The sequence below is a fragment of the Bos taurus genome, chromosome 5 (genome assembly GCF_002263795.3).
Source record: "Bos taurus isolate L1 Dominette 01449 registration number 42190680 breed Hereford chromosome 5, ARS-UCD2.0, whole genome shotgun sequence".
Taxonomy (NCBI): Eukaryota; Metazoa; Chordata; class Mammalia; order Artiodactyla; family Bovidae; genus Bos; species Bos taurus.
The window spans coordinates 108945917-108972372 of record NC_037332.1 but is presented as its reverse complement, the minus strand read 5'-3'; the positions used below and the strand labels follow the sequence as shown (position 1 = coordinate 108972372).

At 42.9% G+C, this 26456-nt stretch overlaps 1 protein-coding gene and 1 non-coding gene across 3 annotated transcripts in view; both read right to left on the bottom strand.

Annotated features, from left to right (window-relative positions):
- Positions 1–26456, bottom strand: part of CECR2 (CECR2 histone acetyl-lysine reader) — a 117092-nt gene that overhangs the window by 82412 nt on the left and 8224 nt on the right. The window lies entirely within an intron of this gene.
- Positions 11168–11271, bottom strand: LOC112446914 (U6 spliceosomal RNA). The gene has a single exon (XR_003034990.1). It is a non-coding gene; the product is annotated as a U6 spliceosomal RNA (small nuclear RNA).

Sequence of the window (26456 nt, the reverse complement as noted above, 5' to 3'; positions counted from 1 at the left end):
ACAAGATTACTGCTCAAAAAACTCACAGTCCTGGGTGTACACAAAAAAACGCCAACCACAAAAAAAGAAAACTGAAAAGAGCAATATGACAGAGAGCGACGCTCAGGAAGAGGCAGCGCTGCTCTAAACTGGCTGACTGTGAACAAAAGCGTGTGTAAGGGGAATTTGCTGTATTATTCTCTCCACAATACTCACTCGAAATTTTTACAACAAGCCATAGACGGCAAGATAATCAGTGCAGGTTTCACATGTGAGATGACACGTGAGCTAAGATTCGAAAACCAGTAAAAGGCATGTCTCCCTATGCGCAGAGAGGCAACTGCTGCTGCAGAGGCCTCAAGGAGCTGGGATCCTTCATGAGAAAAAGGGCTCATGTGCCCACACCAAGAGCCAGGGAGAGGAAGGAACAGGCCAGGAGTGGATGCAGAGCCTGTGGGGACCCTATTACACAATGGTAAGGAATTCAGAGTTTACTCTAAACCCAAGAAGCAGCCACTACAGGGTTTTAAGCAGGAATGAAAACATAGGAATATACTTGTTTTTGTTTTTAATTACAAAGCAATACAAATTAGGTGCTAAATGACTCCAAACACATTTATGTTTAGTAATGGGATGAATTTACCTCCCTAATCACTTCAGTTCCTAATTTCAAGCACATCAATGTAAGGACATTTAGGTTCAGTACCTGGGGAGGTGGCTCAGAAGCATACCGGGTAAGAAAGAATCAGTGAGAAATTAAATTCTGTTACAGACGTCCAAGGGCTTCCCTGGTGGCTCAGCTGGTAAAGAATCCGCCTGCAATGTGGGAGACTTGGGTTCAATTCCTGAGTTGGGAAGATCCCCTGGAGAAGGGAAGGGCTGCCCATGCCAGTATTCTGGCCTGGAGAATTAAGAGTCGGACACGACTGAGCAACTTTCACAGACATCCATAAAAGCTCTGAGCAAACAGATTGTGGGCTAGAACTTCAGACTCATGTAAAGCAGAAAAATATTCTGGCTACTGGGCCAGCAGCCACATAAATAAAGGGAAAAGGTCAAATGAATGATTTCCCCCCATCACTGACAGAAAAGAATGGGGACCCCAGATGCCATGTCCATGCTCCTGATTTGTCATCCAGTTTATTTCTTAAAAACCTTATAAAAAGAATTTAGAATCCAGAAACATTAAAAAAAAAAAAAAAAAAGACTCCATAGAGACAGAAGCCGATTAGTGGTGGCCAGAGCTGGGGCAGGGAATGGAGCATTGTCTAAAGGTGTGAGGTCTCCTTGTGGGGTGATGGATATATCCTGGAACTACAAAGAGATGGCAGTTGCACAACATACTGAATTTACTAAATGCCACTGAATTATACACTTTAAAGTGGTTAATGGTTAACTTTATGTTATGTGGATTTTACCTTGAATCTTAAAATGAAGTTGAAAAGAATGAAAAATAAGAGCAGCTAATGGCGAGTATGTACATCACTGGAAGCAGTTTTAGATTCAGATTCTGATCAAAACTCAAGATAAACTGAATGCAGACCATTCTTAAGCTCAGCAGTACTGACATTTTGGCCCAGAGCACTATTCTGTTCTGGGGACTGTGGATATTTGGCAATTTCCTGGGCTTCTAACCACTGAATACTAGGGGGCCCCCTGTCCTAACTTGTGGCAACTAAATATGTCTCAAGACTGTCAAAGTCCCTTTGAGGGGCATGGCACCCTGCTGTCAAACAACCACTAACTTTTCTGCATCTGAATTTCCTCAACCACCGGATGCCCATCACCTTACCCAAGGTCTCTTTCATTTCTGGAATTCTAGTCCATATTTGGTTCACCACCAGTGATCTATAATCTAGTGCAGCCTTCTCTTCCACTAACCTTCCTCTGTGTCTTACAAGGCTGCTTCAAGGATATGAAATAACCAAGGAAATGCTTTAGTGAAACCTCCTCAAAGAGTAAAACTGGCTAGCCGAAAGAAATGCTGGTATAGAAGTTCTTCCATTAAGACTCCAAGATCAGTTAATAAAGGAATATTCAAGTCAGAGAACTAGTTTCCAAATCTGTAATTTTGTTTTTATTTAATATGCCTCTTAAATGAGATCTTCTCTTGAAATTAACTGAAACATCCTTTCTCATAGTTTTCAAGGATTTTAGGCTCCTCTGTATTCATACATGAACACCTCAGGAATCCTGGGCAGTAAAGGGTTAACCTACTAAGTTCTGTGTATGCTCAAAGAATTACAACCAACTTCATTTAATTATTAAGTAGCCAATAAGCTAATCTCTGTGGCTGGTTAGTGCACTAATGAAATAAGGCCTTCCAGCTCAGAGCTGTCATTCTAATCAGGAGACTGTTCTCAGCTAGTAGAAAGAGATGGCAGGATCTAAGCACTCACATTATGAATTTGGGGAAAGAGAAAAGAATCTATGTCATATTTCACTCTTTGTGTTTAAAGGTACCCAAGCTCCTGAACTGACATTTAAAGAAAACTCCAGCCAACGACAGCAGACCACACATTCTTTTCAAGTACACATTAAATAACTAGCAAGCCCACGTTATGGACCACAATACAAGTCTCAATCAACTTTAAAGGATGCCAACTTGAGGCAAGAAACTGTGGAGTAGAGGAGGCATGTATCCCCAAAAGGAAATAATAGACAAAAACAACAGACAACCCCACTAGCAAAGACAAACATATCCCCACATACACGCTGGCTACTGGTTACTTCTTTTAGTGAGCTGCTTCTCTACATGTTCTTGACTTTCTCAACTATTACATTTGCCCTTATTGTTATAATGTCTTCTTATATATTAAGAACATGTACCACATGTTTTCATATTCACTATAAATGTTTTTTCTTTACAGTTTAATTTTGCATTAAAATTATGAATATGAGAAGTTAAAAAAAAAGATGCCAACTCTACTTGTCTGACCAAAATAGAATTAAGTTAGAAATCAATAACAGAAAACTCTGACAGATCCCCAAGTATATGAAACTAAATTAACATACTTCTAAATAACTTTAGGAAAAAAATCAAAATAAAAGGGTGATAAGCCTGAATGCTTTTCCCTCAGATGAAGAACAAGACAAGGATGACTGCTCTGGTTGCTTCTATTTGACGTTTTATGGGGAGTTCTAGACAGAGCAATAAAGCAAGAAAAATAAAAGGTACCCAGATCAGAAACAAGCAAAACTGTCTTATTTATAGACATCATCACATCATCTATGTTGAAAACCCAATGGAATCTACAAAAATACTGCTAAAAAAGTGAATTTAGGAAAATTACAGGATATAAGATCAATATATAAAACTCAATTGCATGTTTATAAACTAGCAAAAAACAACTGGAATCTTTTTAAAATGTACAACAGCACAGTAAAAACCAACTTCTTAAATGATTAAAAATTTTTAAAATATACAACAGCATAGAAAACAAGTATAAAATGCTTCAGGAAAAATCCAACAAAAGGTAGGACCTAAACTGAAAAACATAATATTTTTCTGTGAGAAACTAAATAAAATCTAAACAAACAGAAAAGACTAAATACTATTAAAAGGTCAATTTCCCACAAGATCTGTATATTCCTCACAATCCCATTCAAAATCTCAGCATAATTCTAAAATCCATATAGAAGTACAAAGGACATAAAATAGGCCGAGTGAATATCACTAACATTATTTAATTTTAAGAATTATGACAAAATTATAGTAATCAAGACAGTGTGGTATTAGCCTAAAAACAGACAAGTTCAATAATGAGACAGGATAATGGTCCAGAAGTGAGCCCACACATCTGTAAGCAACTGATTCTTTATAAAAGGACAAAAGCAACTCAATGAATAAAGGATGTCCTTTCAACAAATGGTGCCACAATATACACAAAACAAAACAACAGTTGTGATTAATGCCTCACACCATAAGCAAAAATCAATTCAAAATGGATCATAGATCTAAATATAAAATCCAAAACAGGGTTTCCCTTGTGGCTCTGTGGTATAAAAAAAAAAAAAAAAAAAAATCCACCTGCCAATGAGGGAGACATGGGTTTGATTCCTGGTTCGGGAGGATCACATACTGAAGAGCAACAGGGCTGTGCGCCACAACCGCCGACCTAGAGCCTGGGACCCGCGCCTGCTGAAGCCTGCGAGCCCTAGAGCCCACACTCCGCAACAAGAGAAGCCTGCGCACCGCAACTAGAGAGCAGCCCCAGCTTGCCGAAACTAGCGCAAGGCCCATGGAGCAACAAAGACCCAGCACAGCCAAAAAAAACACAGAAATATTTTTTTAAAACAATAAAACCTAAAGAAAATATTAAGAACAGCTTCCCCAGTGGCCCAGTGGTTAAGACTCCACACTTCTACCACAGAGGGTGTGGTGGGGAAGTTCCACATGCCTCAAGGTGCAGCCCTCCTCCGCAAAAGACAATGTAAGAGAAAACCTCTGTGACCCTGGGCAAGGAAAAATGTCTTAGATATGATGATAACAAAAGCACAACCATAAAAGAAAAAATTGATAAATTAGAATTCGAAAATTGTAATTTATTAATTAGAAAAGACAACTCATAGACTAGAAAAGAGAAAATTCATAGACTGAAAGAAAAGACAACTCACATAGTGAAAGAAAAGATATGTAAATAATTCTGACAAAGGACTTCCATCCAGAACATATACACCTAACAGACTAATTTTTAAAATAACCAAAATATCCTAATAGAAATTCCATCAACAATACGTGAATCACTAACACACACATGGAAAGGTGCTGACTATCATCATCATTAGGGAAGCAGCACTCCACACCACCAGAACGTCATAATCACACAGACGATACTGAGCAGTGATGATGAGGGGAAAAACTGGAACTCGTGCAGCCACTGTGGTAACAAGTTTGGGGTTTATTATAAAGTCAAACAACTCCAGTTCCACTCCTAGGTACCCAGGCAGGAGAAAAGAAAATACATGCTCACAAAAATACCCATTAGCAAATACACCAAGTTATTATTCATACCAAAACAAACGGTGGAAACAATCCAAACGTCCACCACCTCACAAAAAGATCAAGAGAGAAGAGGAGTATATCTTTATAACGGAATATAACTCAGTCAGAAAGTATTCGAGGGACTTCCCTGGAGGTGCAATGGTTAATACTCTGCGGTTCTACTGCAGGGGGTACAGCTTCAGTCCCCGGTTGGGGGACTAAAATCCCAAATGTTGTGCAGCCAAAAAGACAAAAAGGGTTCAAAAAAGAAAAACTGAGGACATATTCAAAAGACATAGGCTTACCTGAAAGAACCACAAAGGCCAAAGCTAGGACAATTTGGGCAACAAAGCTCACAGAGCAAAATGAGTATCCAGAGTCTCCAGCTGACAGTAACAGGCTGAGGAGACATGCTGTCAACAAAGCATAAAGCTGAAGCCAAGACTGAAAACCGAATCAAAGACGGACACGTATTCAAATAAAGTCTGGGTTTAGTTAGCAGCATTGTACCGAAGTATCTTCATTTTGACAAATGTACCCTGGTCGTGTAAGATTAAACATCAGGAAGGCTGGGTAAAAGGTATTCAGCAGGAGTCAAAAAACTAATGTCCACTGACCAAAATCCAACCAGCCACCTGCTCTTATCAAGTTTTATTGAGGAAGTTCACCCGTGGTCCAGTGGTTAGGACTTGGCGCTTTCACTGCCAGGGCCTGAGTTCTGTCCCTGGTTGGGGAATTAAGATTTCGCAAGCCACATGGCATACCAAAGGGGAAAAAAAAAAAAAAATCTACTGGAACATAGCCATACCCTTCATTTACTTATTGTCCAGCTATGGCCGCTTTTGCCTTACACTGGCAGAACTAAGCTATTCCAAGAAGAGACAATCTGTCCACAAAGCCTAAAATACTTACTATCTGGCCCTCCACAGAAAAAGTTTGCTAACAGGGTAATACATGAACTCTCGGTACTGTGACAGTAACTTTTCAGTAAATCTAAAATGATTCTAAAATATAAAGGGTTCGGGGCTTCCCTTGTGGCTTAGTGATGAAGCCACACTCCTGCCAATGCAGGAGACATAAGGTTCGATCCTTGGTCTGAGAAGAATCCACACGCCACGGAGCAACTCAGCCTGTGCAATGCAATTACTGAGCCCTCATGCCACAACTACCGAAACCCACGCGCCCTAGAGCCCGTGCTCAGCAAAAAGAGAGGCTACCACAATGAGAAGCTCGCTCCGCAACTAGAGAGTAGATCCTGCTCATTGCAAGGACAAGGCTCTCTTGGGGTCCCCTCAACCAACTGTACAAAGATAGATGAGATTATGATTACACAGATATGCAGCCAGTTACTTAAGAGAGCCCCCACCCCCTTCAGAACCTCTCCCCTCTCTCTGGCCTTCCCAGGCTTGCTGGCTTTCCTCATGTTCCCAAACCTGGGAGAAAAGCAGATGGCAGTCAACACAGAACTCAAAATGCAACCCCTGTTTAAATACAAAGATTTTAAATTCAAATTGAAGTGTTCTGCAGGAAGCAAGACTTTGCAAAGCGCCTCCCCTAGGGGCTGGGAGGTAGTGATCTCTGGCTTCCTTGATCTCAGCTGCGCGACCCCATAGACGGCAGCCCACCAGGCTCCCCCGTCCCTGGGATTCTCCAGGCAAGAACACTGGAGTGGGTTGCCATTTCCTTCTCCAATGCATGAAAGTGAAAAGTGAAAGTGAAGTCGCTCAGTCGTGTCGGACTCTTTGCAACCCCATGGACTGCAGCCTACCAGGCTCCTCTGCCCATGGGATTTTCCAGGCAAGAGTACTGGAGTGGGGTGCCATTGCCTTCTCCGCACCACTCCTTAATAGTCAGTGGTAGGAAACCACTACCACCTACTCCAGAACACCTCATGGCTGCGTGTTGCTGAGCCCTCCACTTCCCCCATACCTTTTTTTTCTTTTGTGTATTACAAACCTCTTTTCCTCAGTGAGGCAACCTGAGTTTGGGATAAAAACTGAAGATATTCCTGAAGATTACACTGCAACTACACTCACAGGGCAAAGACCTGTATTTTTCAACTTCAAGGAAGCTAAAACATTTTTAAGAAAAATTTATAAATCAAACACAAAACATTATCTAATACCTGGCGGTGGTTTAGTTGGTAAGTCGTGTCCGACTCTCGCGGTCCCATGGAGGTAGCCCAGCAGGCTCCTCTGTCCATGGGGTTTCCCAGGCAAGAATAATGGAGTGGGTTGCCGTTTCTTTCTCCAGGGGATCTTCCCCACCCAGGGATCGAACGCAGGTCTCCTGCCCAGCAGGCAGACTCTTTATCGACTGAGCTACCAAGGAATTCCGTTTATTCTAGACATGATCCCTGCAGGTACAACATAGTAGATACTGTCCAGGTCCTCAGAAAGTCTGAAGAAAAATGAGGAAGCTCAGACAAAATGTGGAAGCCAAATGTGATTTCTAGATTTTTTTTAAAAAGTAATACTATTTTAGAAGTTAATATAAAATATATCCAACTATGATATGTTCACTTGAGAATAAGCCAAATAAAGAAAAAATAATCACCACAGAAGCTTCAGCTTGCCAGCTTTAAAGTTGAAGATATGCTTAAAGAATGTGTCTCTTAAATCTTAAGATTTCTGAACAAAATTCAGAAAGGATGACTGACTATATTTACGTTAGTAAAATCCACCATTTCCATTCATGGTGTACTCATGCCTAAGCACACTCCCGATGCTCCACTCACCTCCCACACCGTCCAAATCCTAACCACCATGCACAAGTGGTCTTCCCAGGAGAAAACCCGGAAACATCAGAGCGGAAGACAACTTGCCTCACCTGAAGATAAGAAAGCGGAGGGCCAGCGAATGGAGGAGACCTCCAAGGTCCCAAAGCTAAAACTTGGAGTGAGGCCAGGCTCCCCAGCCTGGCGGCCCAGCGCCTGCCCTGAGCAAGGCCTCCCTCCCTGTTCCCCGTCCCTGCTGAACCAGACCAGCTCACACCTCTGAGCCCAGTGCTTCTCCTGCTTCAATATGCACAGGAATCACCTGGAAACCTCACTTAAATTCAAAGTCTGAAACAGCAATCTCAGAGTGAGGCCTACGATTCTGCATTTCTAACAAGCTCCCAAGCGATGCTGCTGCTGCTGGTCCGCGGTCCACGGATGGAAGGGAAGGTCTGGCAGCATGTGATTCTATCCTAGCCAATTCAGACTTTTACTTCCTGTACAATTTATGACTCCTGAGTCTACAGGAAATCTCCCTAGCCCTCAGTCTTCTCATAAAAATTCTGTTTTATAAGGCCCAAATGATAGAATTCATACATCTATTCAAAATTCTTGGCATTTACTGAATTTTTGGTGAATAGCTAATTTGAATACAACTTTTAAGTTGGCATTATTCAGGTATTTGACATGTTTTAAGGCACTTAATTTCCATATGAATTCAATGGGTAAGTATATTATCCCCACTTTTAAAAATGAGAAAACTGGGTGTGCCGGCAGTCAGTGTCACAGCGCAGTGCCACACAGGTGCAGAGCACGGCCAGGGGAGGACGCCCAGGTTGGCCCACAACCTGCACTAAGCACCTCACTCTCCAGAAATGCTGTTATTTTTCCTCCTCAACTCCAAATCCCAGTTCACAATTTCCACCACACGTTTCTAACTTGAGGCTGTGTGTAAGCCCAACCTCAGCGTGCCCCACGTTTACCACCTTCACCCCAGACGCAATCCTCATCTCAATGAAGAGTAACTGCATCTGGGCGGCCCCCAAGCCAGAGTCCCAAGACTCACGGGGATGGGAGAGTCCTCCCATTAAGTCCGCACCCCCTCCTCACAGCACTGAGCCATACAACGCCCACACTGTCCTGAGATGAAATTCACAGATAATAATGCCTTCTTACAACCATAAATATAACTTACAACCATGAACATAATTGATATATGACCCCAACTATAATCAAGAGAAGACAGAAATTAAGTACATAATAAAAAGTATTCCAAAATGTAAATGCTTAAGCATGGACTCACTAGAAGACACAGCAGTCATCTGTTAACACAGAACCCAAAATAAAAACACAGACCAACACCGAGCTGAGGTGTAAGCAATTAACTATGATCAGTGATGAGTAAGATACGATATAGGATATTCCCAAACAGTGAAAAACTCTCATCAACGTTTCAAACAAAACAGTATCATCTTTCCTTGGTTCTGAACAGTGGCACTACTAAAAATCTTGGTACCTGTTTAAACACTGCAAAAACTACCCTTGTTGACAGGTAAAACCGTAAGTTTGGATTTAAATCCCAGTTTTTCCTTTACCTGCATGAAAGACCTCAGGCTGGACGTGTGACGCCTAGCACCCCCACGCCCATCCTCTCTCCACCAGTGCTGCCTCTGACCTCTGGCACCAAAAGGCTTCCACAAATTCCCAGAACACTCTGGGGATGACACACCCCTGGGGATGGAACTGGGTCCGGTACTAGTCTCTTCAAGCCACTGTCCAACCAACTCTGTGTCCAACCCTCACCCGCAGCCCCATTCAATCTCCAGCTTGGGTCAGCAGCGCTCACCGAGGCAACTGGACAGCCTGGTGGCTGCCTTTCTAGTTCCAACCTGCTGCCTCTGTACTAAGAGGGAACTGAACTCTACTTTCCATTCAGTCAACAAATATTTTCTGCACACTGACTATTAGCCATCCTGCTCTAAACACTATAAATCACAACATTCTCCTGCTCAAACTAGAATAGCTCATCACCTATGGCAGTTTTTCAAACAGTGCTCTATTTTTATCTGTTTTATATACTGAGTTCCTGCATAAAATTTCCTTTTAACAAAGTGATTCACAGCTTTAAAAGTTTGAAAACCCCGACTTCAGAATAAAATCAAATAACCTTCCTATCTAACCATCACCTCAGCACTAACTGAGCCTCATCTCCTGTACCCCCATCAACCTTGCAGATGGCTCCACAGTGCCATCCCCTCTCTGGCACAGTCTCTTCCTCCCTTCCACATGGCCTGCCATCCTACTAAGTGACCCTCTCTCTGTACCTATGCACCTGTTAATTCTCTACCCAGCCTTCCAGGCTAAGGAAGCTGTGAAACCGTCCCAATTCCCCTACACCCATCCCCCAACAGGCTCAGCTATTTTTTTTGTAAAGCTAGTAGCTTCTGCTGTATTTTGCACACTTTCATTTCACAAATACTGTACTACAATAGTCTATTTGAACATCTACCTCTATAATATCTCCCCTTCTCTCTCCGATTTTGTGGGCAGTGACTAAGTCTTTTACTTTACTTTCTGGCACCTGTCAGTGTACAGAGCTCTCCTCCTCTCAAGGGTAAGCTGCCTGAGTGATATTAGTAGGTTTCTCTTCTTCTCAATCTAAAATATAAATTTCCCTACCTGTTGATGTAGGCAAAACCAATACAATATTGTAAAGTAATAAACACTCTCTGATAAAAAAAATAAAAATACAAAAACAATAAATTTCCCTACCCAAGTGATCAAAATAAATATCACTAACAGTAAACAGCTTCCTAGGTGGCACAGTGGTAAAGAAATCGCTTGCCAATGCAGGAGACACGAGAAATGTGGGTTTGATCCCTGGGTCAGGAAGATCCCTTGCAGAAGGAAATGACAACCCACTCCAGTACTCTTGCCTGGGAAATCCCATGGACAGAGGAGCCTAGCAGGCTACATTCCATGGGGTCGCGCAGAGTCGGACACGACTGAGCACGCAGGCACACACACAACTAATGTTTACATGAAAAGACGGTCATGGAAGGAACAGTCCTACTCACGGCTCGGGGGAAAGTTTGCAGTGATCCAAAACACATCTGCTTCACTGACTATGCGAAAGCCTTCTTGTGATATGGATCACAACAAACTGTGGAAAATTCTTAAAGAGATGGGAATACCGGACCACCTTACCTAATTCCTGAGAAACCTGTACGCAGGTCAAGAAGCAACAGTCAGAATCAAACATGGAACAATGGTTCAAACTTGGGAAAGGAGTATGTCAAGGCTATGTACTGTCACCCTGCTTATTTTTTGTTTTAAATATTTATTCATTTACTTTTATTTATTTTTAATTGAAGGTAATTGCATTACAGTATTGCATTGGTTCTACCGAACATTAACAGGAGTCAGCCATAAGCACCCATGTCCCCCCACTTCCCTCCCCATCCCACCCCTCTAGGTTGTCATCGAGCAAAAATACGGAATGCTTCACAAATCTGCGTGTCATCCTTGCCCAGGGGCCATGCTAATCTTCTGTATATTCTTCCAATTTTAGTATATGTACTGCCGAATCAACTATCACCCTGTTCGTTTGTCTTATATGCAGAGTACATCATAGGAAATGCCAGGCTGGATTCAAGGCTGCACAAGCTGGAGTCAAAATTGCCAGAAGAAATACCAACAACCTCAGATATGCAGATGACACCGCCCTGATGGCAGAAAGTGAAGAGGAACTAAAAAGCCTCTTGATGAAGATGAAAGAAGAGAGTACACAGCTGGCTTAAAACTCAGCGTTCAAAAATCGAAGATCATGGCATCTGGCCCCAGCACTCTGTGGCAAATAGAAGGGGAAAAGGAAGCAACAGTGACAGATTTTATTTTCTTGGGCTCCAAAATCATTGCGGATGGTGACTGCAGTCACTGAAATTAAAAGATGCTTGCTCCTTGGAAGGAAAGCTAGGAAGGAAAGCCGACAAATCTAGATGGCATATTAAAAAGCAGAAACATCACTTTGCCGACCAAGGCCTGTATAGTCAAAGCTACAGTTTTCCAGTAGTCATGTACGGACGTGAAACCTGAACCATAAAAAAAGCTTTCGAACTGTGATACTGAAGAAGACTTGAGAGCCTCTTGGACTGCAAAAAGATCAAACCAATCAATCCTAAAAGAAGTCAACCCTGAATATTCAGTGGAAGGAATGATGCTGAAGTTGAAGCTCCAACACTTTGGTCACATGATGAGAAGAGCCAACTCACCTGAATCTAGCGAAGACTGAGGGCAGGAGGAGAAGAGGGTGACAGAGAATGAGATGACTGGATGGCATCACCAATTCAACGGACATGAGTTTGAGCAAACTCCAGGAGATACAGTGAAGGACAGAGAAGCCTGCACACTGCAGACAATGAGGTTGCAAAGAGTCCGACACAACTGATTTCAACAGTAACAACTTGAAATCACAGCAGCTTCTGACATGAAATAGTAAGTACCCAGGGACACATATGAAACAATCTTGCTACAACTGTTTAACTTGAATCTAATCTTGAGTTAAGAGAAAAATTCAAAACATGTAACATTCTGTAAGACAACTGACTGACACTCATCAAAGGGTTATAAAAAGCAGAAAGTCAAGAGGACTACTCTAGATGAAAAGAAATTAAACAATATCCAGGTGCAATGCAAGAAACCTTGACCAAAACCAAACCAACAATGAAAGATATTTTTCTGATGGAGGCAGGGGGAGGAACTGAATATCAGATTAGATAATACTATAAATATGATAAAGTTATATTATGAAACTTTTTAATTTTCCTTATAAGTATTAATAGTATTGTGGCTGTAAAGGAGAATGTTATTTTTATATTGTTCTTAGGCAATGTATGCTGAAATATTTAAGAATGAAATATCATGATGTATGTACGATAAAAAGCCTTTGACTGTGTGGATCACAAAAACTGTGGAAAATTCTTAAAGGGATGGGAATACCAGACCACCTCACCTCCCTCCTGAGAAATGTGTACGCAGGTCAAGCAGCAGCAGTTAGAACCGGACATGGAATAATGGACTGGTTCCAAACTGAGAAAGAACGTCAAAGCTGTATACTGTCACCCTGTTTATTTTACTTCCATGCAGAGTACATCATGGGAATGCCAGACTGGAGGAATGAAGTACAAGCTGGAATCAAGATTTCCAGGAAAAATATCAATAACCTCAGATATGCAGATGACACCATCCTTACGGAGAAAGCAAGAGGAACTAAAAAAAAGCCTCTTTATGAAATTCAAAGAGAAGAGTGAAAACGTTGGCTTACAACTCAACATCCAAAAACTGAAGATCACAGCATCTGGTCCCATCACTTCATGGCAAATCAGATCAGATAAGATCAGATCAGTCGCTCAGTCATGTCCAACTCTTTGCGACCCCATGAATCACAGCGCACCAGGCCTCCCTGTCCATCACCAACTCCTGGAGTTCACTCAGACTCACGTCCATCGAGTCAGTGATGCCATCCAGCCATCTCATCCTCTGTTGTCCCCTTCTCCTCCTGCCTCCCAGCATCAGGGTCTTTTCCAATGAGTCAACTCTTCGAATGAGGTGGCCAAAGTACTGGAGTTTCAGCTTTAGCATCATTCCTTCCAAAGAAATCCCAGGGCTGATCTCCTTCAGAATGGACTGGTTGGATCTCCATGCAGTCCAAGGGACTCTCAAGAGTCTTCTCCAACGCCACAGTTCAAAAGCATCAATTCTTTGGCGCTCAGCTTTCTTCACAGTCCAACTCTCACATTCATACATGACCACAGGAAAAACCATAGCCTTGACTAGACGAACCTCTGTTGGCAAAGTAATGTCTCTGCTTTTCAATATGCTATCTAGGTTGGTCATAACTTTCCTTCCAAGGAGTAAGTGTCTTTTAATTTCATGGCTGCAGTCACCATCTGCAGTGATTCTGGAGCCCAGAAAAATAAAGTCTGACACTGTTTCCACTGTTTCCCCATCTATTTCCCATGAAGTGGTGGGACGGGATGCCATGATCTTCATTTTCTGAATGTTGAGCTTTAAGCCAACTTTTTCACTCTCCACTTTCACTTTCATCAAGAGGCTTTTGAGTTCCTCTTCACTTTCTGCCATAAGGGTGGTGTCATCTGCATATCTGAGGTTATTGATATTTCTCCCGGCAATCTTGATTCCAGCTTGTGTTTCTTCCAGTCCAGCGTTTCTCATGATGTACTCTGCATATAAGTTAAATAAACAGGGTGACAATATACAGCCTTGACGAACTCCTTTTCCTATTTGGAACCAGTCTGTTGTTCCATGTCCAGTTCTATCTGTTGCTTCCTGACCTGCATACAAATTTCTCAAGAGGCAGATCAGGTGGTCTGGTATTCCCATCTCTTGAAGATTTTCCACAGTTTATTGTGATCCACACAGTCAAAGGCTTTGGCATAGTCAATAAAGCAGAAATAGATGTTTTTCTGGAACTCTATTGCTTTTTCTATGATCCAGCGGATGTTGGCGATTTGATCTCTGGTTCCTCTGCCTTTTCTAAAACCAGCTTGAACATCAGGAAGTTCACGGTTCACATATTGCTGAAGCCTGGCTTGGAGAATTTTGAGCACAGTGACAGACTTTATTTTCTTGAGCTCCAAAGTCACTGCAGATGGTGACTGCAGCCATAAAATTAAAAGATGCTTGCTCCTTGGAAGAGCTATGACCAACCTAGACTGTGTATTAAAAGCAGAGACATCATCTTGCCAACAAAGGTCCATCTACTCAAAGTTATGGTTTTTCCAGTAGTCATGTATGGATATGACAGTTGGACCATAAAGAAAGCTGAGCACCGAAGAATTGATGCTTTTGAACTGTGATGTTGGAAAAGATTCTTGAGAGTCCCTTGGACTGCAAGAAGACCCACCCAGTCCATCCTAAAGGTAATCAGTCCTGAATATTCATTGGAAGGACTGATGCTGAAGCTCCTGTACTTTGGCGACCTAATGCGAAGAACTGACTCACTGGTAAAGACCCTGATGCTGGGAAAGACTGAACGTGGGAGAAGGGGACAAGAGGATGAGATGGTTGGATGGCATCACCACCCCGATGGAAATTAATTTGAGAAAGCTCTGGGAGTTGGTGATGGACAGGGAATCCTGGCATGCTGCAGTCCGTGGGGTCACAGAGAGTCAGACACAACTGAGCCTGACCATGCATTTTATGCATTATTTAAAAAGTGCTTATTTATGTTTATACACAGTGTGTATGGGCTTCCCGGGAGGCTCAGCGGTAAAGTATCCTCCCCTGGAGGAGGAAATGGCAACCCACTCCATATTCTTGCCTGGGAAACCCCATGGACAAAGGAGCCTGGTGGGCTACAGTCCACGGGATTACAAAGAGTTGGACAGGACTTAGCAGGTGAACAGTTCTGTTCAGTTGCTCAGTCGTGTCCAACTCTTTGCGATCCTATGGACTGTAGCACGCCAGGCCTCCCTGTCCATCACTTCCAATGAGCAGTTGTACAACAACAATATTCACATCATCTGAAGCAGAACTATATTCTGAAGAACTATCCTCTTCTGAGAAACCAGTAGTATATATGCTGCTCAGACAATCAGAGAAAGTATCTGTATAAAATTCACCAAAAAATGTTTCTTCACTCAAAATTTTGTGACGTCATTTTTTGAAAATTTTACACCTATTATATACACAAGGTTGGAGCAAAAACCCAATGGAGCAAAATGTGAATGATAATAACAATACTGAATTGTATAATGAACCCGTGATCAATATGAAGCTCTAACAATGTTACACGATGATGTCAATTGTATCAAGTCTACAAACATGTCTCCAATCAACAACATTTTGGTAACAAAACATGTATTAATACATCTCCAGTTAATACAGTCATAATTGCATGCAGGTGTAAGAAATACTACAGAGAAACCCGAGCACTTTGCTCAGTGTCCTCCAACACCAACATTTTGCACAACTAGGATACTGCCACCAGCAAACTACATCCACTGATCTTATTCAGATTTCTCCAGTTTTACTTGTACTAATCTGCATGTGAGTTTGCATTCACAGCTTTTTATCCCATTAATCATTAAGTACTTGAGGAACCGAATGCAAAACAAACAAATTGTTTTTGTTTCTTAAATTATCGTGTACCAACTATCTCAATAATCTACTCTTTATTTTCATCATCAAATTCCGTCCTCCAGAGAAAGAGCTAACACACACAATGCTGATGCTTCTGTAGCACCACTGCAGCCAATTTTTCTTTAAGATTTATTTATTTTTTGGCTGTGCCGGGTCTCCCTTGCTGCATGCAGGCTTTCTCTAGTTGCGGAGAGTGGGAGCTATTCTCTAGCTGCAGTGCGCAGGCTTCTCTTTGCACTGGCATCTCCTGCTGCAGAGTACGTGCTCTAAGGCACCTGGGCTTGGGTAGCTAGGGCACACTGGCTCAGTAGTTGTGGCCTCAGGCTGCAGAGCACTGGCTCAGTAGTTGTGGCACAGGAGCTTACTTGCTTCCCGCCATGTGGGATCTTCCCGGACCAGGGACTTAACTGATGTCCCTTGCATTGTAAGGCGGATTCTTAACCACTGAAACACCAGGAAAGCCCGCTGCAGCCAACTTTTGAGGAAAATCCCCTTTCACAAACCCAGAATGAAGATATGTCTTTTTCAACATAAAATGATTTCTGTATTCTCCAGAATTAAGCTGAACTTTGCTTCTAAGGGTTAGCCCTCTGGACTGTCCCAGACAGTTCTATGCAAGTAGAAAAATACCACTTACTTCTCAGAGATCAAATGAAGAGCTATAAAAATACTTCTCATACACTATCAACAAAACATGCAAAAAGCAACTATAAAACCACAACTGTAAAACTTCTAGAAGAAAACACAAAAGAAATTCTTGGTGATCTTGGGTTAGGCTATGATTTTTTAAATACAATACCAAAAGCATGATCCAAAAAAAAAAAACCGTTAAGTTTGATTTCTCGAATTTTAATATTCTGCTATTCAAGAGACACTGTTGAGGAGTTCCCTGGTGGCCTTGTGGTTAGGATTCTTGGCTTTCACAGCTGTGGGAGGGATTCAATCCCTAGTTGTGGAACTGAGATCCTCCAAGCGGCGTGGCAAAAAAAAAAAAAAAAAGACACTGTTAAGAGCATTAAAGATAAGCCCTAGAACAGAAGAAAATATTTTCTCAGTATGCACCTTATAAAGATCTTCTATTGTAAATACATGAGAAACTCTCAAAACTCAATATTAAGAAAACCCATTTTTTTAAATGAGCAAAAGATTTTTTTTTTTAATGGGCAAGGATTTTAAAAGATAATTCTCCAAAGTATGTGGATGGCAAATAATACTCGGTACAATTAGTCATGAGGCAAATGTCAATTCAAAACACAACGAGACAGCAGTATACACCTATTAGGACAGTTTTCAAAACCACACTGACAAGAACACACTAGACAGAGAGGAACTGAGGCTCACGCACAACTGGAGGGAATGCCGGAAACCACCACACCGCTTTCCAAAGGAACCGCACACTTTCCGGCACTCAACAATCCCGCTGCTCGGTATTCACAATGACACCTGTACATGAGCGCTTAGGCAACTTTATTCATGATCGCCCAAACTAGAACTAGCTCAAATGGTCTTCTGATGAATGGATAAACAAACCGGTGTGTCCCAACAAAGGAATATTTGGCAATAAACAGAACTAACTGCTGACACATGCCACAACAGGAATTAACCTCAAATGCACTCTGCCAAGTAAAGACATGGAACCCAAAGGGCTGCACACTGTACAGTTCCATTTATGTGACACAGATGAGTGACTGCTGAGGGCTAGAGGAAATGCTTAGTTACCAAGGCGCGTGATCAAAGTTCTCGGGGCTATTCTACACCTTGACTGTGACAGCGTTCCACAACCGTAAAAAGTCACAGAATGTACACGGGGCTGTTAACATGCATAAAGTATGCTGCTGCTGCTGCTGCTGCTGCTGCTGCTGCTGCTGCTAAGTCGCTTCAGTCGTGTCCGACTCTGTGCGACCCCACAGACGGAAGCCCACTAGGCTCCCCTGTCCCTGGGATTCTCCAGGCAAGAACACTGGAGTGGGTTGCCATTTCCTTCTCCAATGCATGAAAGTGAAAAGTGAAAGTGAAGTCGCTCAGTCCGACTCTGAGCGACCCCATGGACTGCAGCCTACCGGGCTCCTCTGTCCATGGGATTTTCCAGACAAGAGTACTGGAGTGGGGTGCCATCGCCTTCTCCGGCATAAAGTATACATTAATTGAAATAATTTAAAAAGAAATTTGTTTGGAAAACAATTTGGCAGTTTCTTATAAAGTTAAGATGACCCAACAATTCCATGGCTGGCTATTTACTCAAAAGAATTGATAACAAATATCTACACCAAGACTTATAAGTGAATATGCGAAGTGGAAGTCATTCAGTCGTGTCTAACTCTTTGTGACCCCGTGGGCTCCTCTGTCCAGTGAGTTCTCCAGGCAAGAATGCTGGAGTGGGTTGCCATTTCCTTCTCCAGTAAGTGAATATACAAGCACTTATATTCATAACAAGTGAGACACACAACAATACGCCTCTCAAAATCATGCTGACCAAAGCCAGATACAAAGGAACATGGACTGTGAGACTATCTATGTGAAATTCTAGGGATGGCAAACTAATCTACAGTCACAGAAAGCAGATCAGTGACTGCCAAGGGACACAAGGAAAATTCGGTGGTGACAAAAACGTTCTATATTTTTGCGGGTGATTTTTGACTGCGGTATGCGGCTTGTGGGATCTTAGTTCCCTGAACAAGGATCGAACCTGTGCTCTCAGCAGTGGAAGCACAGAGTCCTAACCACTGGACCACAAGGAAACTCCCTCAAAATGTTCTACATCTTGATTGAAGTAAAGATACTCAAAAGGGTGCATGCATTGGTCAAAACTCAAACTACATACTTAAAAAAGATGCAAGTTTATTGTATTTATAGTCAACAAAACTGATTTTAAAACACAATGTTAATGAACAGTTGACTCTTAGCATAACCCTATGGAATGAGCAAAAAACTCTCCAACAAAGAAGCTGAGGCTCAGAGAGTCTTGTCCACACCTTGAGCACTGCCTGGACTGGAGCCAGTATTATTCCAATGAAATCTTTTTTCCTTATTATTTCACCTCACATATTTACAGCTTGAAGTTTAAATCATTTGATCAACTTTTCCCTATTACTGGGATAAATGACTTGGCTGCAATCTGCTTAAAAACTATCCCCAAAACCAAACAAATATGTAATCCAGGATAGAGGTGAAGGACAACATCTATAAAAGTCACTGTGGGGACTCACTGTGGGGACAAGTGACAACATTCAGATATTGATATATTACAGGATTATTGTTAATTTCTTAAATGTGAATATGCTGATGCAGTCATGTGGGAGAGGGTCCCTATTCTTAGGAAGCGCATGGCAAAGTATTTCAGGAGAAAAGTATCACACTGCCAGCTTACTTTCTAATGGTTCATCAAAAAAGAAAACATAAAGTAGAATGTTAACAACTGGTGAATCTAAACTAAAGGTATGCAAGGCTCATCTCTATTTGTCTTTGACCTTCACTGTAGATTTGAAACATTTTTAAGTATAACGAAAAAAGACCTGAAGCTTTACAATTTTTTTATCATTTACAAATTATTTTACTTTGTGAATATTAGTATATCAATGTTTATCCACTTTAGATGAAATTTTCAAGAAAAAAAATTTGTAAAATCAGATACTAGAAACAGTTTTGAATCAAACACTTTTAAATCTATGAGTGAAAACTATAAACGCCAGTCTTCCCCTGGCAGTTCAGTGGAGAGGAATCCGCCTGCCAATGCAGGGGGTACAGGTTCCATCCAGGTTCCATCCTTGGTCGGGGAAGATCCTAAATGCCTCAGCGCCTAAGCCCGTGCACCACAATTCCTAAGCCTGTGCTCTAGAGCTCACAAGTCGCCACTAAGGAGCCTGCATGTTGCAACTACCGAAGCCCGTGCGCCTAGAGCCTGTGCTGGCATAAGAGGAGCCACTGCAGTGACAAGACCATGCGCTGCAATGAAGAGCAAAGCCACAAAGACCCAGAGAAGCTAAAACAAATAAAATTTAAATAAAATTATTTATTAAATTATGAATGCCAACTTTTAAGTGTGAAAAGAATAATACAATTTGAAAATAACAATTTGGCAACTATTATGTAATAACTGACTCAGGCAAAGCACTGTGCAAGGATTAAAATGGGTGAAATTTTGATGGTAAACAGGACATTTACATAGCATCTCCCAACCAGGTATGTCTCCAATTATAAGGGAAAGACAGTAAATTCACAGCGGAGAGAGCTGGCAGACACCACCTCAAACCAAGCAATGATAATAATAACCATCGCCATCGGACTAAGTGACATCACGTGACTCTTGATCTGCTGCCCTAAGGACACACCGCTCCTTCAGCACTCCTGCCAAAACACAGGACCTCAATTTCATCAAGAGAGTGCATACAACAAACCCATATTGAGGGACAGTCTTCTTTTCAAAAGGTCAAGGTTATGAAAGACAAAGACTGAAAAACTACTCTAGGCTAACAGAGCTGAAAGAGATCCAATGGCTAAATGCAACACATGATCCTACCTTAAAAACCCAAGCCACCAAAATAATTTCTAAAATAATACTTAATTTAAAATCATAAAAACCTATAAATTACACATTAATATCTAAAGATCTTATTCAGTATTAATTTCCTGATTCTGATAACTGTACTATGGCTATGTAAGAAAACGTCTGTATTTTAAAGCTGTTGAACTTTAGTCATAGCCAGACTAGTCTCCCAATGCATGGTTCCCTCTGTTCAGCCATACAACCTTGCCTCTGGTTTAGAGTTTATTGGGATTGGGATCTAAAACCACTTGTAAACTATGATATGGTGAAGTCAATTATCCTTAAAATTTATTGCCATTAGAGAGTATTTATGTATTTTATTAATGTGTTTGCTTCCTCCTAAGTAAAAGTCTCGAGAAGGCAATGGCACCCCACTCCAGTACTCTTGCCTGGAAAATCCCATGGATGGAGGAGCCTGGTAGGCTGCAGTCCATGGGGTCGCTAAGAGTCCGACACGACTGAGCGACTTCACTTTCACTTTTCACTTTCATGCATTGGAGAAGGAAATGGCAACCCACTCCAGTGTTCTTGCCTGGAGAATCCCAGGGATGGCGGAGCCTGGTGGACTGCCATCTACGGGGTCGCACAGAGTTGGACACGACTGAAGTGACTTAGCAGCAGTATAGTATATACGTTAGTCACTCAGTTGTGTTGACTCTTTGCAACCCCATGGGCTGTAGCCCGCTAGGCCCTTCTGTCCATGGGATTCTCCAGGCAAAAATACTGGAGTGGGTTGCTATCCCCTTCTCCAGGGGATCCTCCTGACCCAGGGATAGAACCAAGGTCTCCTGCATTGCAGGCAGATTGTTTACCATCTGAGCTAAAGGGAATTCCTTTTTAAGGCATAAAAACACTGAAACGTTTAGAAGTGAGGTGTATCGTGTCTGCAACTTACGCTCAGGGAACAGACAGGCGGTTCCTAGGCAGAGGTGGTGTGATGGGTAAACGGGCCAGCAGCACAAATCTCCTTTCATAAGGGGATGGGATGTACAACATGGTGACTGTGGTCAGCAATACTGTGTTGTATGACTGGTATGTGAACACTGCTGAGAGAACAGATCTTAAAAAGTTCTCTTTGCAAGAAAAAAATTTTCTAACTATAGGTGGTATTGAATGCTAGCTAGACTTGTTGCAGCGATCAGCCCTTAATATATACAAATATGGAATCATTATGCTGTTCACTTGAAACTAACATGTTATATGTCAACTGCATTTCAATTAAAAAAAAGTACAGATAAGTTGACACATGAGAAACACTAAGCAGTGCCTGGAGCACCCATAGTGGGCACCAAATTCATGTTAGTTTTTGTCATGAAATGTAAGATAAAAATTGACTATGAAATTCAAGATGAGACTTCAAACATAGACAGTAATAAGAGAAGTCTAATGAACAAAAACACTAGTCCTATCTTGGGTAGAAAAAAAATCTTTCTGTCCATGGCTGTTATGATAGTAAACAACTAAAAATAAAACCTCAATGCTCCATTGAGGATTGGTTAAATAAAATCAGACCATAAATGCTCCGAAGCTATTAAAGTCACAATGTATGCTATGAAAGGGCATTCTACATCGTGTATTATTGTTAACTGAATTAAACAGGAATCCGGAGAGTATGTAAAAGCATGAGCCCATGTTTATAAAATACTTAATACACGCACATACCCTTCTTTGGGGGGCAAGGAGTGCAGACTCCCCCAGATGCTTGGGGGTTCCTGCAGGATGGACAGCAGTGGCGGCGGTGGCAGGGGGAGGCTGAAGTCTTCCTATTAATCCCCTTAATTTCTGCTCCTCCAAATGCAAGAGTTTGGTTTGCATAGAGGATTCTTGTTGTGACCTAAATGCTTTTTCACACTAGCATGGTAACCCTTGTATTTCCTAAACTACAATCCCAAGAATGGGGATTGATCCAGTGCATCTTTTCAGGCAAGATGTCAGGTTACCAGCCAGGATATAGACTTAATATAGACACAGGAGGAGAGAAAGGGGGCAAAGGGCAGGTAGAACAGTCAGATTAACTTCCAAAAATTTTTGTACAGCCAGGAAGGAGATAAGACAAACAAATAAGTGAAGGAAATACTCCTTTCTGTGGAGCTGTTACTCCCCCAGGCATGGGGAACTGTGATTAGAAAGAACATATCACACTGCTGGGCTTCCCTCATAGCTCACCTGGTTAAGAATCCACCTGCGATGCAGGAGAACCCAGTTCGATTCCTGGGTCAGATAGATCTGCTGGAGAAGGGATAAGCTACCCACTTCAGTATTCTGGACTGGAGAATTCCATGGACTGTATAGTCCACAGGGTCGCAAAGAGTAAGGCACAAGTGAACGACTTTCACATCGCACTGATAGCTATCCTGTTTGTACATAAACTCTCGTTACAGAAGGATCAGAGTCCCATTTAAGTAGTAGTCTTCAGTTCAGTCGTTCAGTCGTGTCCGACTCTTTGCGACCCTGTGGACTGCAGCACGCCAGGCCTCTCTGTCCATCACCAACTCCAGGAGTTTACTCAAACTCATGTCCATTGAGTCAGTGATGCCATCCACCCATCTCATCCTCTGTCGTCCCCTTCTCCTCCCGCCTTCAATCTTTCCCAGCATCAGGGTCTTTTCCAATGAGTCAGCTCTTCGCATCAGGTGGCAAAGTATTGGATAGAGTTTCAGCTTCAGCGTCAGCTACACTATCAGTAGTAGTCTTACAGATCATTAAATACTAACAGACAGAATCTAAGAACTGGAGAATTTCAAACAATCAATAGATAAACAAATCTAAAATTCTAATGATAAAAAGGGTGCATTTCTGGGCCCAGATTTTCATTTTCATTTTCCTAAACAGGAAGCTAAAACAAGGAGCAACTGGCAATGCTAGGGGTGGGGTCACTACCACCCCACCTTCCGACAATCAGAAGGGGAAGAAGAGTGAAGAGGACTGCCAGCACAAAACAGGGAGGAAAATTTGGAAACTGACTCTTTTAAAAAGCCGGGGAAGGGTTGTCTCACAATGCACCTCTTCAGTAAGGCACTAAAATGTTAACACGGGAGGAATTGAGGATTCTTCTTATATTGCATATTATTCATGAAAATTTTTTTAAACATTCATTCTTTTCCACCATTCTCTTAAGCCTCCTAGAGAGCTCTCTTCCTCTCTCATTCCAGGAAAATGCAGTTTTAGCCGCTCCCTCAGCCTCTCTCCAATAGCCTTCTCTAATGCCATCTCTTGCTTTTGCTGTTGTTGTTCACTGGCTGTAAGTCGCGTCCAACTCTGCAACCCCATGGGCTGCAGCATGCCAGGCTCCTTCCTCTGTTCTGCACTATCTCTGAGAGTTTGCTCAAATTCATACCCATTGAGACGGTGATGCTATCTCTAGCCTCTTCAAATCACCAACCCAATGGCTGTTTTCAACTGAAATTGTAATTTTCTTGTACTTCCCTGAAATGCTCAGCAATGCAGACCCTAGAACTGTGCAAGCATCCTGTAACCATGCACAGGCAGCTGCCTGGGCACCTAAGGACATCGTCACTGGGCAGCACACCTGCCACGATCCTCCAGACCCCAGGTTCTAGGACAAACCACCCTGCTTTTTAGTGCAGCGTCCCATCACTTGCAGCCCCCAACATCCTTACCCCATACCACCTTCCTGATGCACCCAACACTACCATCTAGTTCCACTCAAAGCCAGCGACAAAGGCCTCTTCCTGTCACCCCTACCTGCAGCATTTTACACCCACTCCACTCCTAGAGTTAAGCCTAGATATCAAAACACGTAGTACTCAGGACATTCTTTGTCTAAACTTTAAGATCATTCTTGTCTCAAACTTCAGTGCCTGAATAAAAAAGATCCACACAAGCGGGTCTGGCATTCCAGGCTTGCTGCAGCATCCTGCCTCCATCTTTCAGCAGCTCTCCACAGAAGAGAACTCTCATCTCCTTGCGCTGACTTCCTCACTGTGACCCCCTCCTAGCGCTGCCTTCTCCAGGAAGCACTTCACTCAGGACCCCAGAGGCCTTTGAACTCCTAAAGCCATGGCTGCCACCCAGCCAGCCACCCTTTCCTCCCCCACAACTACTCCAATTCCCCAGGGCAGCAGCAGAACCGCACCCAGTCCCTTAGCTCTGCAATCATTCTGGGGCAGTTAGTATTAATAAAAGTGACAACAGAGAAAGGAGACTGCCTGGGATTTCAGATTCCACTTTTCTTTGTAATTTCACTACTACTTTAGATTTCTGTAACATGCAACTCTAAAGTACAGTTATATATAATTAAGAGAGGTGCTCCATCAAAAGTGATGAAAATCTAGCTATATGGACCCAGGCATTCTCAACACTGTTAGAACATTCCCCTCCCAATCCCCAATTTCCAGTAAGGAAAGCTGGGGTGCCTGCTTCAACAGCACAGTGGAAAATAGGAGAGAATAGGTCTTTCAGAAACAATGTGTGGGATACTAACCCAAATCAATACCAGCCTAAGAGTGAGAAAAAATTAAATCCCTTAATCATGACACAAGTTTCTCTTAGTCACCTTTCCCCTATCTAAGTGTCCCCTAGACAAAGAACTGATTATAAAAACTGTCTCTCACACCTAGAAGACTCTGCAAACACAACCTTTCAGGGAAATAAAAGAGACACAATGGGGGTGGGGGAGAAAAGATTTGCTAGATTTGCTAATTTAACACATTTTCTGTCAAGCAAATCAACTGTCCTCAGTGTATTGTTGTTGAAACAATGACCACTCAGGGAGTGGTGTTCATCAAAAGCAACTGGCCTAGAGAAAAACACTCTCCCCTCCACCAGACTGCTCAGAGCACTCTCAGCTGTAAGAACTTACCCCATTCTTAGCAATTATTAATGGGAGGTGACTTGAAGGTTCAACATTAAAAAGATAATAAACAGTTTAGAATAACCGTGGCCCCATCAGTGCCTGTTAGCACTTACTTGCGGGTCATGGAGGAGCACAGAAGGGTGCAGAGTCTGTGATGACATTCAGTCCCAGGGCCACTCGCCACCCAAAGAAAGCCCAAGCGGGTGTTGTTGACGTTCGGTCTCCAAGTCATGTCCGACTCTTCGCGACCCAATGGGCTGTATGCAGCACGCCAGACTCCTCTGTCCTTCACCATCTCCCAGAGTTTGCTTAAATTTAAGAGGCTGGGCGGGGCCAAAGCTGAAATGACTGTGACAGTGAGACGCACAGGACAGGACACGTGTCCAGTGCCCATCTTCCAGGCCACACAAGGTCAGGGTTCCAAACGCTGCCTTCCGAACGTTTCTACATAAACCGCATGCGCTGGGTGTGTGGATGATCCACATCAGAGTCGCGGCCGGAAGGGCCTGACTCCACACCCGGAGGCCCGCAGTGCGTGACGGCTCAGACCGCCACCACGCAACCTTTCCTGCCACTAAAATGATGCCCAGTGTGAATCCACTACGCCCGCGGTGCCGCCAGAGCCAAGGCCGCACAGAAGGCCCAGGTTCTGCCTAAATTACACACCTCGTACTGCCTGAGGAGCTCAGTCCCCACACAGGGGCGCACACACTCACTGTCCACATGCACATGCGGGCGCGCCACACGCACGCTCACCACCCCTGGCTTCAGTCCCGCAAGAGGGCTGAGAGAGGGCCGCCTTCAGGTATGCACGGCGTCGGGGCTCCCTCTCCACAGCCCCCCAACATGGCACAGGTGGCATCGCGGCTCCCTCTGGACAGCCCCCCAACCTGTTCTCTTCCCCTAAATGATTTTGGGTGGGGCAGGTGTGTAAGGGTGTGTGTATGTGTGTAGGGGTGTGTTTGTGTATCAGTCACTCAGTCGTGTCCGACTCTTTGCAACCCCGTGGACCGAATCTTGCCAGGCTCCCCTGTCCATGGAATTCTCCAGGCCAGAATACTGGAGTGGGTAGCCGTTCCCTTCTCCACGGGGGATCTTCCCAACCCAGGGATCGAACCCAGGGATCGAACCCAGGTCTCCTACATTGCAGGTGGATTCTTTATCAACTGAGCTACCAGGGAAGCCCTAAGAAAAGAATTAAAGGATCTGTTTCCCAGATAGAAACAGAATAGAAAGGGAAAGACTAGAGATCTCG